This window comes from Trichoplax adhaerens, genomic scaffold (genome assembly GCF_000150275.1).
Source record: "Trichoplax adhaerens TRIADscaffold_2 genomic scaffold, whole genome shotgun sequence".
Lineage (NCBI taxonomy): Eukaryota > Metazoa > Placozoa > Uniplacotomia > Trichoplacea > Trichoplacidae > Trichoplax > Trichoplax adhaerens.
This window is the reverse complement of record NW_002060944.1, coordinates 7546709-7562670: the sequence shown is the minus strand read 5'-3', so window position 1 is coordinate 7562670 and position 15962 is coordinate 7546709.

Genomic DNA, 15962 nt, shown 5'->3' with positions numbered 1-15962 from the left:
ATTTTTAGTGCAGTTTTACTCAATCTTGGCTAATACGTAGAAGGCCAGGTATACTTGTACAGTACATAAAATTTTATATAAAATCTACCCGTCTTAATATCTCGGAAGAAAAATTATTTATATCTTATATTGATATTCACTGGAATAAAACCTGTATTTATAACATCAATGAATTACATCTAACGATGTATCTTTCGTTATAAATTTACAACGAAAGCTTAAAGTAACAATGCATATCATCCTGATAAAGATGAGTTTAAGATTTATCTAAATTTTATATTACACCACAATTATGTACTTGCACGAATGCAGTTACGAACTAGATATCTATTATTTGTGATACGTTTACGTGGATATTTATTATATCAATGCCTTTGAAAATTAATATACACCTAATGTGACGTTAATTAAACTTAGACGTGTAATGGCTAATCAGTCGATATTATTTATGTACATCTTGCTTATATAGACTAGTTTTTTACAACCGTCCGCATGCAACACACTGCCGTTAACACAATTTCTCGATGTATATTTGTCTTCTAAATAATAAGCTGAATGACATCAATGTGTTCACTTGCTAAACAAGTTTGGCCTGACATCAGTATACGAACATGTACAATTTTTTAAATTTCAAGTGATTTCCTAACGGTATATTTTGGTTAACACTGTATCTATGTATAATATAGCTGTATATATTTACAGCATATGTATATATCTAAGTACGTATTAACTAGAGATGTTTAATAACGTTATTTAAGTTAGTGATGATTGAAAATAATAATCAATGCATCTTGAGAATATGATCTTGAAATGAAATTAGAGCTTATAACATTTATAGTAATCTTGCAGTGCAATTAAGATGACATTATAAGCATATTACGAAATTTGTTTAATTGAATAACACACTATTACGCATTATAAGATGTAAATTAGGAATAGTAATAATTAATATTTCACTAGTGCAATATATTTAACTGATTAAACTGCTAAATATTGTAATAACTATAAAGTTTTCTGTCCTCGAGCCAATTCAATTTGACGAATTTAGCGAAAGGTAATTGTGACTGCATTTCATAGAAAAAAAACACGGTATATCTTGATGCCGTGACCTGATGCTGCCATGTGAAAGCGTGTTTGTTAATTATCACTTCTTTATTGATCACTCTTTATATATTATAATTTTTCAAGTACTACAGAAGTAGTTTGGGTAAATTTTATGCTTAATAGTGCTTCGATATTAAATGATCTAAAATTGGAGTTGATAACGTTCACAACTATAATTCATTGATACTATATAAAAATTATAACTTATAAAAGGTATATACTGTATATATGTGCAGTATATTTATCTATATATATATGTATACATATCATTCATTATACGGGTATAAGCTAACACGACTGCCTCGTATGAAACATAAATTATTAAATTTATTGCCAATGTTGTCTTGATATATTACTAAACAAGAAAACGTTGCACGTGATAGTAAAAGCATATTTTTAATGTTTTCCTTTCTTATATTTAAATTGGTGATGATCGATTTCTGATACAATAAAAAATGCCTTATACAAATATCAATGAAAAGATTTCCGCTATGCTCTGGACAGATATTTCTGGTCAATAGGATTTTAGTATCGATTGGATTCTCCTATTCACTTAGGGATGTAATGGCACACAATGTCCTGTTTATCAGCAAGATATTGTATATAAATGTCATCCATGATCTGTACAGTAATTGAAATTGAATGAGTTCATGCATGAGTAGTTATTGCAGTCCTTTTTTTAAATAGTAACTTTCAACATTATTAAACGGCTTTTTTTAAACCTTCAATTTTCTGATATTGATTACCGAGTGCATAAAGAGTAAGTTATCATTATCGTCTGAACATCATATATTGTAAATACGAGACACAATGTATTCATCCTCTGTGGATACATGAAATTTAAATTGGATTATTTTATTATTCTTATGTTGCAAAGTGATTAGCCCTTTCAGCTCATTCTTAGTTAATCTATTATGGATAACTAAATGTGACATGGCTACATTAAAGTGAAATAATTTAGACTTGTAGCGCAAGACGGTATCATCGATGAGACCTAGACAAGTCAATACTGGATAAGTGGCAATGATCAAGTCAAATTCAAAACTATAGCATTAGCATCGTCATTTTAAGTCTTGAGAATACAAAATAATTAACTTACATAAGGCATATTTAGAATTGTACTGATGAAGTTCATTTCAACACGTATAGATATCATTAACGCGTTCATGTTGCGTCCTGAGCGGTGAGTTTACGCAGTATAGATTGCCTAAACGTAAAATAGGCAAATTCTGAAAGTCGCCCTGTTATGCATTTCCTTGACTAGAATTACTCTCGATTAACTTTTCGGCATCAATCATATTACAGTATGTTATTTGTAACAAAACACTTGCATTTATCATCACAGATTATTTATTTTCGTTGTAGATTGCATTTGGATGATGGACGCTAAAATATATCAATGACTCTTATAGGATTATTTCAACAAATTGCACAGCTTGATAGCGTATACCAGAGTCTAGTGAAGGCGTATACCGAAATATAGAACCAAAATATGCATTATCACTGATATAGCTTATACAGCACAGTGTAATTTCTATGGCTTATAGTACGTATGAATTAAATGTTTTTTAATGGTACGACTTATTAGTGATATACCACAAAAGACAACTATGCACGATTTACTATACTAAACTTTTGATCTATTTTTAGGTATTCATTATGACTACTAATCTATTATATTAAAATCTTTTGTGGTCTATAGTACGTGAGAAACATATAGACTACGGACGAAAGTATACTATATTTCTTAATAGTAAGTTACATCACGAAAGTTAAGTGAATTATATGAGACATATCTCACTTTATTAGAAATACAGTATGCTTAAAGTCCTTTATTGAGCTTTACTGTACAATGTATTTTTTCGCAGCTTAATAATGGTTACTAATTGAATATCAGCTAGGAGTAGAACCTAACAATCTAAAAACTTGAGCTGGATTACCTGTCTGTATATATATATATAATCTATTAGGCAATTGTAAATTTGCCATTCTATCTATTTACTATCATTTATGGCACTAAATTTGAGTCAGTTAGCCTACATATTTTACTAATGGCAAGGCCTAGTCAGATATGATTGCTACAGTCTGCGTTATTTGAACTGTAACTACTAAATTTCTCATTCAACAATATTATTCAATATCATTCTATATCCTTACTGTACAATCTATCATCAATATGACCAAGTGGACCTACGGTATTTGCTTGCATCTGCCACACTTTCTAACTGAACTTGTACATCTTATAATAAATTAACCTCAGTAGTTCACCAACGGAGCATTATGCGTAACAATACATGAATTAGCAGTCTAAAATTAGACCTAGGTACATACGATAGTGAAAATCTGATCAACGGAATCAAATATCAGCATTTTATAGTGTATCTCTGTAGCCTGTATAGATATTTCGCAATATGTAAGAAACTACTTGTACAAAAAGTTGAGAATGAAGAATTACCGGTACTCTGTAATATGTACATTATTGCTCTATACAGGCCAATTTACATCATCTACTGTAACTTGTACTATTTTTTATGCTATGATAAATTGATGAGGTGGTGGAATAAGATCTTAATACTGAACATTCAAATTATGGGCTACTAAAACAAAATGTAAGATTGTTCTCTAGTTGTTCATAATTCAAGTATAGAGATGGTAAAATAAGCTTTTAACCCTTACTATTCAAGTTATGGACCATTAAAAGAAAATATAAGATTTTTCTTTAGTTTTCCATAAATCAAGGGTGCTATCATACATGAATGAACGGTATTTAAAAAGTTAAAGAACTAGCAGAAACACTCTAAAGAGCAGCCTATGCTATATTATTGTATTCAATTAGAATTTAAGAAGATCTATATCCATATGCCATGAGAATGCTAATATACTTTCCAATTGGAATCTATTAATTTGCAATATTATTCATGGTAACGGATAAAGTAGTGAAATCCAAATTAAATTTAAACTATTCGAGACATGGACTACTAGAAAATAAAAAGTAACATTTATTTGTAGAGAACTAGTGATCCATGATTTAAGTTGGCTATTGAAAATAGTGAGAAAGCGCATGACACCTATGAAGAATGTTTAAAAATTCAAGACTACAGGACTCGAATGAGGGCGGTCTTTCCCCATGCTATTACATTAATTTTATTTTAAGATTCATTCATTTATATACAATATGTGTCTAAAAGAGCGATTGTTGAAGATCTTTTCATCCCTATACTCCATTATTACTGTATACAGACCAACTTCCTCTAACTATTTTATAATGCACACACCATTCAGAGCAGATGATGCAGTAATGAAATACTCTTTCTGTAAACAACAAGCCTAGCACAATTCTTAAACCTATATCCAAATAAAATGAAACAAACATTATATCAAATAAACTATTGTAGACCACATACTGATTTACTAGAAATGATCATAGTTAATGGATATCACGTCATCTCATTATAATCTCTCATTTTATTGTTCATTAGATTAATAGCACTGTCGGCTGCATCATTCATTATTCAACAGGATAATTTATGAAGAGAAAAAATATAATTCTTTATCCTGACAGTACTTTTGTCCCCATAGTTATTACAATGATATGCGATTGATAGATATTGGTAGAATGAGAGAAAATTGATCGCAAAAATCAATTTAATAGAAGCCGCGAGAAATAATTGCAGCTATAACAGGATGTTACTAATCAGTTAAAATATTCCTATTCGCATTACGTAACCCTTCACCTTTTTTATTCTTAGCAATATTATTCTTACTGATGTCGAGATGAAATACCTTGACCACTCATTTATACAACTGTCTTTTTTGCTAGCCAGCTGACGTGGTGATATAGAAAGATAGAAAAAAATTGGAACTGTAAGATACAATATAATTGCCTACTGTTAAGAGTTAAGAGTCTCAGCACAGTCCATTCTACACTTGTAACTAAGCAGAAAATAGCTTAATACTTACATTGATTGATGTCGTATTTCTTTTCATCATTTTAAACCCTTCACCTACGCAGTTGTGAACAAATTAGACCAAAATAAGCGGTACTTACTTCGACTTGTTAAAGTATTCGTCGATGGTCGATGTTGCAACTGGCTGTTGTTACTTTGATTAATTGTTTCTACTTCATTTATAGATTGAAATGATATTCTAGTAATTTAAAATAGTTAATATGCAATAAACAATAAGCTATAAACTAGATATCATCAACAGCCATATTGCATATCGATATTGATTCATGCCTATTCACATTTATGATGCCTAATCAATCTATTCATCATTAGAAAACGACCATCCATATTATATACGCTACTATCAATATCACTGTACGATATAGACAATTAAAAGATATAAAACATTCTTAGTTACTACACAATTAGATGGTAAATTGTATCCTAGGTCAATGTGATCTTTGTTAACCTCAGTGATTCTATTTAATAGCATACGAATAAAAAGCATCAATCATTATGTTGTCTGAAAAGATGATAATACCTCACACAACAGGACAATCCAATCTTGCATGGAATTTACTGTAATCATCTTTTACGGTAAATGTGGATAATCTATTGTTGTTTTATAATTGAGGAATAACATCATCCAACAACTAAAATCCAGATGTGTAATGTAATGTGCGATCATTTACAAGTCTACCAAATAGATGAAAGATTTGCAGATAATGATTTCATTTTCCATTTTTATCAGAAATGAAAGGCAGACATAATGTAATATACTCAAAGTCATGATCATTTTCTTATAGGCTATAGTTGAATGAAATAATAAAAACTACCTCGTTCTTCCATGAACCACTTGAGTTATATTTACAATCTATTCTCTACATCAATCATAACACGATACAATACTGTAGCACATAAGCTCAATTTCTACAATATTATCCGTAATTATATTACTGACGTAGTACGAACTTGCAATAGACATGATCAAAATGACGTCTGTATTTACAATCGAAACATGCATATTTTTTTTTATTTTTAAACTTTAATGATCTCATTTTTATCTCGTGACATATATGTTAAGTTGAAATATTATGACCACTATGTTTCCTATTTAGCGTTGAAAATCAACCAATGGCAAGTAATATGATAATTTGGCAGAATAGTAAATAAGATAGTATTAATTGCCTTCTGTTTTTCTAATTTAGTTGCTTCTACTGTAGAGACTCCAAAAAGTCAATAGAATTTGAGTCTGTTGTACAAATACTATGAAGACGAAGATTAAACTCATGTTTTTCCTAGTGTATACTCATGGCATATTGTGTATATTGTACAAGCTACTTCTATTCTTTTAGTCCTATCAGTACTATTCGATGATACATGTTGAGAAAGCATCAAAATGTGCTCACTGTCAATGTCTTACTACAGTAAATATAGAGAGTATTGGTGACCATGTAGCCCATTTGTAATTTTCCATTTTTGCTATCTACGTAGACAAACATCCCAAAATTCTTAAATATCAATGATGTAGCGAAGTCGATTTTGAGTATAATGTCAATCCGTTTAGAGTTATTTGCTTTAACTTTGGCCCTGAGTGTTTCCTACAGTTCTTTTACCAAATAAACGGATCGATACGTTTTCATGCATCATCTCCAATTTTTTACATAGAATATGGAACTCTAATGTTGCTAAACTCGTACTGGAATTACTAACTGCCCCTATCAGATCTTCAAAATCTATTATAAGAAAATGCTCTCCAAGATTACACCTTTTTAATATCCAATAGCATCTAGAATTCCTTTTAAATCATTTACAAATGGTATACCTCTTAATCTTCACTCTTCATAATTTCTTAATAGTTTTTACGACTCTTTCTTGTCATAATGACGTCAATCTGAAAAATAGAAGGTACTTCAATGAAGATTTTTTGTTGACTTTTTGTTATTTTGACGGAATGTCTCTATCTATTACCAAATTTGCATTCTTTTAGTGCACAATTTTAAACAATATGACAATCACATCGAATTTTTATGTTAATTATTTATCCGTAATAATACCGTCGAGTTACTTTTGCCTAACATACATCAACAACAGAGCCAGACAAAATTTATGCAGTATGACAGTGATCATATTCACTATGATAGTGGGAGTGATAAAATATTAAGCTTAGTGGAAATTTATTGTGCAAAGTGATCGAAAAATAAAATTCATATCAAAATATTTGCATAGTCTCTTCTGCACTTATTTCGGAAATACACATCCATCCATGGGATACGATAGAAAGGTTATTGAGATAATAATAAATCGTAGCTGTAAAAGTCTCTTATCAACACATGGCATCAGCACAAGAAGCTTCAATAGATTGTACAGTAATCTTATTGGCATATCATGAAGAATGAACACGAAGAGAAGCAAGTTATTTTATTACCAATATGGGTGTTTATGTTTAACGGAGAGTCGTAATAGGGCAGTAAAATGTTTAACAACAGATCTGACTCTAGCGAAATAAATGTACCATTCAAAATTCCTTAATATTGATTACGAGCAAATGATGGAAACCATTTATCATGATTAGTGAATCCTTGGTTTAAACTATGGTGAATTGAAAATAAGCCGATTAAACTGAGCTATTCCAGCTATATAGCTAGATTTAATACGCGTATGTGATGCACACTTCGTAGAATAGTGGGTTGACAGAGTAAAATTACAATTTCAGCTTCTTGATACCAATATTTAACTGGGTAGCTATAAAAAGATGCATTACAGCAGATGTCTTGCATAACTACTGTGTGCATTGATATTAAATTATACAAGATAGAGCAAATTTGCTAACGAGTATGATTGAATCAATGTATCATATTACGAGAGAACTGAAGTGAGATAACGTATTATTCGGATTGGATAACTACTATGTCTCTAATGAAATAATAGAATAAATAAAATAGTAAAAAATGATCAAAACACAAAACACCATCCAAACCGAAAGAATGAATGAAATGAAGACCATTAAAGCTGTGCTGTGCGCTGAACCTTATATTATTATACAAAAGTGGTAATTGTCCTCATGTAGTTGACGATAGAGTGAGTAGTAGAAACACTTAGCTATAATAATTATTATAGCTCTTGTTGACGTAATAAATAAAATGGTGTTGAGATACGGAGATTCTAGTTTTACTACCTAGGGTAATTTTAAGCAACTAGTAAATGATTAAGTAATGTCAGGAATAAACGAGGATGCTAGCTGGAATCAAAAACGATATTGTGACCCTGCACTAAATTGTTTCATATACATGCCTGTATGCTTTATTTTGCATATGGATTGAATTAGCGTCACGTATTTGTAGCTTGCTGTACAAATACATCCTAATATCCAGCAGTAAGATATGATCCATCCAAAGGTAAAAAAAATATTGGTAATGCTATCGTAGTTAGATTATACTATTAAGAAATTTTTTGCTAACTATACTGCTTGATGTGATAAACTGCATGTTACCATCATGCATTACATAACGTGTATTACGGCATGTTTCAACATTAGTGCAAGTATCGTCTTTCTATTTGTAAGCAAACTCGCGTGTTAAAAATTAGTCGGATTACTTGGTATTTTTACATTAGCAAAACCTAGCACAACTCTGTTTTAGTGGACAGGCAATTTCTAAATATGAATAAATATATACTGTAATGTAGACCAAGCAGATATAATATCGAAGTCAGAGTATTTTATTTGATTTGATGGTATCAAAATCATGGAAACACGATTATATTGAGTTAATCCATTAGTAAGAAGGTATTGCATTATATAAATATAGTAATAAATAAGACGATGGATTTAGATTTAAAAAGCAATATCAAACACTCCAGTATAAGAATTTCATGGATAAAAATCAGTTTAGAAATAATTGTACAAATTATGGTGGCATGACAGCCCCTAACACATATTAGATATGTAAAGATATGTATAGTGGATCAAGACGCCATAGCCTATTTTATAGGGGATAAATTCTGTGGCTGGTGTACGTCACTATATTCATTGATAGAAATGGATGACTTTGTTATCTATATACACTGTAATCATGATTATGGATTGAATAGTGATGAAAGATGAGCCATCAATGTAGCAGAAGTTTATAAACGATGCTAAAAATAAAAATTGAAAAATTTTGGCATTGTCACGTAATAAGTTGAGACAATCTTGGATAAAATTGAACAAAAAAATTGTAGTGTTCTATTGATATACACATTTGCAATTGTGTACAGTATAATTATTTTCAAAATATACAAAACTTCCTACAACTTGGTTGATATAAATTGAGATAATTTGCTAATAAAACTTAGTTATCAAGATTTAGAACATTGGTGTTGGTCAGTCGTTGACAGTTTCAATCACAGATGTATAGGGTACTACCCTTGCGAATCAGAATGTACAAGTTAGTTTGAAATTTTCTTTACTACTAAGAATAGCAGTCATTGAAGAGTTGCTTTAGAACTTGGATACTTGATTCATGTACAGAGATCACACTGTGACTTGAAAGCAGACATTAAAACAAACTCATCCAAATAATGACAAACAGTTAATGTTACTGTCCCGTATCATAGACATGGTAATAATATAATACGTAATTAGCAATCACCATTTACTAGACGATTTCCTAAGGTCAAAGAGAATATGAGTAATGGAAGAAACAATCAAGTTTTTCAATCATTATAACTCGTATAATTACCATAACCATTTGATGGATTTAATAATTATCAAATAACAACAATCACTAACATACTATAGTGTCTAGTTGAAAATTATAAAGTCGTAATTGAACTACAAATTGACTGCACATTGTGTAATACTGTGCAGTATACTGATTGTGCACGTCTTAAAGAACGCCATAAATGGCATATTGTCTTGCTTGAAAGCCGTACCCACTTCCGATCTAGTATTTCCAAAGAACGAAAGAAGTCGATCCAAGATATAACTAACCTGATTAGCTATGCTGGATCATTACCTTAATATTATTTTTATATGGAGAAAAAACTGCCATCACCTTAGCTACATCATAGTTGTCTAATTTTAGTCATTGACGATCGGTGATACACGCTGATTTGAAATAAACTTTTCCTCTAGCATGTTTGAAAGTACATTTATAGACAATATAAGCAGTAAGAGGCAGATTGATGCTCGGTTTGATGTGGATCAAGCAACTTTATACTTTTAGGCTATCAATCTATTCACTTGATAGCGTTTGGAGTGATGCAAGTTGAGCGTGTGCTACTACCATTTAAATGGAATGAGGATATTTCATAATGTATTGCATCAGGGTATTTGCCATAGGTAACTGACGAAGGGTATCAGAATTCATTTGACTATGAACTGCCCTACGGCATAAATGTTGTAGACTAGGGACATTGTTATAAAAGGGTTGAGCCAGTTCAACTTTTAGCATGGCTTTTCGTTTATTCGACGTCTTGGATGACTTTGAGCAATATAATATACGCCTTTTGGATTGGGTATAGTGATTGACCAATTGAACAACGCAATCGAAAGATGGCAATTTTGGAGAGACGATATCGTCGTTGGATTCTAATTGAAATCTACCTTTACAATAATTGAGGCGTAAATTGGTAACACCGCCATCGGTCTTGACCGTGAGCGCAAATAAGTAGCGCTCATTACTACTATCCCGTAAGAGGAATGTGCCACTAGGTGCTGCTTTGAGCATCCTTTTAGCTTCATCGCTAGTCAATCGACTGCCCCAATACCAACAACTTTCCTTCAACATGTACAACACTTTGGTAATACTAATGATAGCTTGTTGATCCAACCCATGGTCCAATACGTTATGAGAATGTTGGCCAATCATGACTCAAGATTTGGTTGAGTAATATAATGAATGCAGGTCTTGCGAGTTGGACGTAGGGTAATACGATGATGATTCGGTAAGGCGACAGAATTGACTGTAGTGGATGAGTTAATCAGTTGATAGAGATCGACGCAAGAGCAATTTGGGGATAGACGATGATAATGATTGATTTACTATGGCCCCCAAAATGATGCAGTTGCTATGTATAAGGCGATGGTTGCAATAGGCTTAATCCTATTGAAGTGTTGTCTTGATCAAGATTGAAAAACTGACGACGACGATTGAAATGGAAATAGAGAAGAATCCTACAGTCCGTAAATCAATTTTTTCAATCAATTTCCATCAGTAGAATAGGATTGAATTCCAAGGCGTGATGATCATCAATCAATGAAAGTAGTGGATCGTCTGTCTTCTCGTTCTTCTTACTGCAAATCAATGTTGAGTCTAGGATAAAACGCTAGAGTGATGCAGCCCACAAGGCAAAACGACTGCAGACATTCAAAAAGCGCCGACGAGACACTTTTTTGCAGCTATCTTGGTCGTCGAGACGAGATTACCTTGTACGGCTTTTTATTTTTTCATGGAGTAGAATAAAATTACTTTCAAATTCCACCAGCTTATATACAACAGGATGCACCGGCCCATATTTAAAATTTCTTGGAAACGCATTTCCTATTCGCGGAATAATAATGTTATCGAAAGATTGTTCTATTGTCTTTGTGATGAAAGTAGACAATAGCTTATTTATTCAAGCTACCTCTTAACAGTCCAAACGCCTTAACACAGTATCTCAAAGGAGCCCAAAGGAGCTCAAAGGAGCCGCCGCTTAAATTAATCAAGAAATTGGAATTATTCAAAGAAAAACATTTGACTCACATGACAGGGGGATCACGTGACCCAACCTGCTGGCTAGGCCAGAGTGCATTGTACTGTACACTGAGACTGAAAAGAGTTTCTCGTCTTTTCCTACTGTCTACTCTACTGTACTGTACTATATGAGAGTGGTTGGAACATTGAACAGGCAGTAAAAAACTCCATGTCAAGTCATTCCTTTCCATTGCTCATTACTATGAGTAGACAGTCTACAGGAATCGAGTCGTTTTTCATCAATTCAAGTTACTGTACACTGAGACTGAAATGAGTTTCTCCTCTTTTTCCTACTGTCTACTCTACTATATGAGAGTGGTTGGAACATTAAACAGGCAGTAAAAAGCTCCATGCTCATTACTATGAGTGGACAGTCTACAGGAATCGACTGGACCGCAGGTCTAACTGGACGTGGTCACGTTCCTCGATAGAACCAGTCGTTTTTTCATCAATTCAAGTTACACTGGAGACGACATACTGCACTTGTCATCAACGAGTAGAAAGTATTATTATTATTATTGATTGAAAAATTTCTATTTTGAGTACAGTGCTGTACAGTACTTTAGTCCATGGTACTGGTATACTGTAGGACTACTAGCACTTAAAAGACGCCACTAGGGGTAATCACCAGGGACCAGTGAGTTTGTATACTAGCAACTGGAAAAACAAAGTATTGTAGATTACCGTAATTACTTGCACTAGATTGTTTACGTAGTTATTTATTTATATCTTTTCCCCCTTGCTGATCAACTTACACCTACTGTATGAATGATTTCATTCAGCTTTTCCAATAATATAGTGCCAGTCTACAGTACAGTGTACAGGAAACTTGCGTGGCAAGCAAATACTCATTGCGTTGGAGTGGTTTCTTCACCGTCAACTCCCTTCGCCAAGGTACTGTCCGTGATCTTTACTGTACAGTACAGTACTGTACGTCAAAAACGCTCTTTCTTCCCATGGACTTCTTCGAAGTCTCCGTTACTGGTACAGTACAGTACTGGTACTGTACAGTACTGTACTGAAATCCCTCCCCTTTTGACTGACCAACAAAGACAACACTGTACATAGTGTACAGTGTACACTTGTTAACTTACACAATGAGCTGTCACTCAACAACTTGGAAGAAATTCTCTTCATACAAGTCCTGCTCCCCCGCCATTCAGTACTGTACTGTTAAAGGTCCATTTTAGCATCCCGCCAATTGAATAGTCCATGGCGGTACATGTTGATGGCATGGACTGTAGTACTAAATGAACGATGTGTTTATTTTCGTTCCAATTTTTGCATGGCAAACAGCTGCATCGTGATATCAAGTAGAAAGAAAGTATAGTAATTTTACCTTAGTATCAGTAATATTTTTCCCCTTTTTCTCAGTCTGAAAAGAAAAATAAACACTGTATAGTACCAGCACTATTAAACATTGAGCATCATTCAATACACATTGCTTCATGTCTCGATGATTACCATAAATTACTAAAATACTAATTTTACTAGACCATCATACTCATTTCAGTACTCTACAGTGGACATAGTCCATGAATGACTGTACGAGTAACTGCGGAAAATGCTTGTTGCGTAATGCTTTCGACAAACCTTAAAGTTGGACAATGCCTGAAATAGTGCTGCAACCCTACCAAACTATGACCTTATTGATATTACCATATGCAATGGAATATGCTCTTTCCAAGGATAGGACTTTCTTCTTTAACATCTGCATTATTGTTATTACAATGGAGGTTTTTAGTCATAACCAAATAAATGTAAATGTAATGGATGAATGGCTGTTTTACCTAATGTATGTATAATACTGTAGTCCGGGACTAATCAATAGCACAGTATTTCGTTCCCCTCTTGTACTACCTGCTGCATTTATTATACTGTACAGTCCACACATTCCCTATGTACAGTGTCGTGATAAACAGCCTAGGAAACTATCAACATGAATAGCTGCACGATTAATGAAAGTGCTCATAGACAATTGCTTTTAGAACAGTAAGAGAGTCAATACTGTGGTATTGCTATTCTTACCAGAAGCGATACAATTCTCAAATGTCAGAGCCAGATGCTTCAAAATCAACTGTCGGTATCTCAGTATCGAGCATCAACGTGCATAAAGTCAGACTACTGTGCGAGTTTGCATGGAACAGCTCTATTTAGATAAGTAGGAGAAAAACGTGATTTCCTCTTAGCTCCAGTAGCAACGAGTCAGTTTTAGATGTTAGAGAATACGAAATTCAACAGCAGCAATGGCAGCATGCAACAGTACAGTACAATGTAAACTGTCAGTGAAACTTTGGGGGGCTAATAATTCTCTTCTTCTCTTATTCAACAATCTCGACGGAAATTCTAAAACTTTATCCCATATGAGTATGGCAGTACAGGATGAAATCATTTACTACAATAGAAGCACAATAATTTGAAAGCTTTTCACTTTTACGCCACAGTACCTCTTCGCTATGCAGTATAGTGTACACGTTTTATACGGCACAACGATTGCGTAATGAATACCTAGCGTTAATTTACAGTTAACAGTAAATCATCATTATCATTTACTGACTAACATATGAAGGTCAAGTAGCAGTATGCAGCATGATTGCATGAGTATAGAACAAGCTGCTTTTCCTACAGTATAGTAAACTGTATTTGAATTTGCATATTGCATGACTTTCGCATATTTACAGACTGTATTACTTGAATTTCCAGTATTTTCGCCTGAATACAGTAATAACCGATTGCTTAGACACAGAATCTTTATTAACTACAAGTAACGAATTTAAAGTCTTTACTCTTTACTCTATAACAAAACTCGTATTATTACTACTTATAAAGAATTAGATTGATCATTCATTCGGGAAATCAAATGCTCTTCATTATCCAAAATTCCCCATAATTCGACATATAGAATGTAGCATATAAAATGTTTAATTAGAATTATTAGCACTTAATTTCTCTATCATAATCAGGAATTCGTTATCATTTCTTGGAATTCTCATTGTCCGTCTTGATACTTTTAATAAAGAATACAGAACGCCTTCTCTTGAATAGCATTAAAAGCTTCCGAGAAATTATCACGTCTACGGATGTAAAGAACCTACTATAGAAAGAAAGACCTTCAGTAATTACATTAATTTACATTGCTAAAATAGTCCATCCTACTTAATAGAAATTCAAATATGGCCCATTTTTGTAAGCGACCTCCTACGAATGTATAGGTGTCAGTAAATAACTAAAGCACGTATACGCGTATACGCACTGTGCTGAGAAAGAAGAATCTTACTTACTGATTCTACATTATATATTATACAAATTTTTAAATAAAACTCCTATTTCAAATACCCATTTATTTCGGTCATAAATAATTTTAAAAAATAGAATACTTACAGTTAATGCTCTCAAACATTATAATTATTATTCATGCAACCTTGGTACCGACAAGTATCACAGTGAATTCCACCGTCATATACGAGTATATGAGCGTTCGATAAAATTATTTAAGTAGCAATTAATCTCATATTAATCAATATAGCGAATCATACATGTCCATCGTTACATGCATGTATCAACGCTCAATAAAATTACTTAAACAGTAATTAATCTTATATATATTAATAGATAATACAACAATTCAAAGATATACCAAGTATTAAATTATTAACGGATCAAAAAGAGACCTGAGAGCAATCCGATTGAGCTATCATTGGGTAAGAAAATTTGCTACACGAGTGCAATGTACATTTAGTATAGTAGCTTTGTCCTTATTTCAGTCACTGTAAATTGAAAGCATATGCGAGACTTTAATTTTGATTGCGATATTAAACACATAAGGTCAATTAAACAGCATTCTTAGACATGATTTATAACTACAGTACCTCAGCAATTCTCTAGCACCAACAGTAGATTAGTACTGCAAGTAACTGGTCATAACAATTGAAGAGAAAGGCAAAAGGGACAGTGAATGTATCACTGTACTTTCTTAACTAACTTAGATAAGACACCTTAGCTGTATGTTCACAATAAAGAAACATGAAGTAGAGTTTGGACCAGTGTTGCATAGGTATAACGTAAAGGATACTCTTATCATACAAAGTTAACATTAAAGAAAGAATCACTAGGAAACTGGAAGGTATTCTTCACAAGAACCACCACAGTAGCATATATTTCGGTATTTTATAAAAAAATGCATGATGATAAC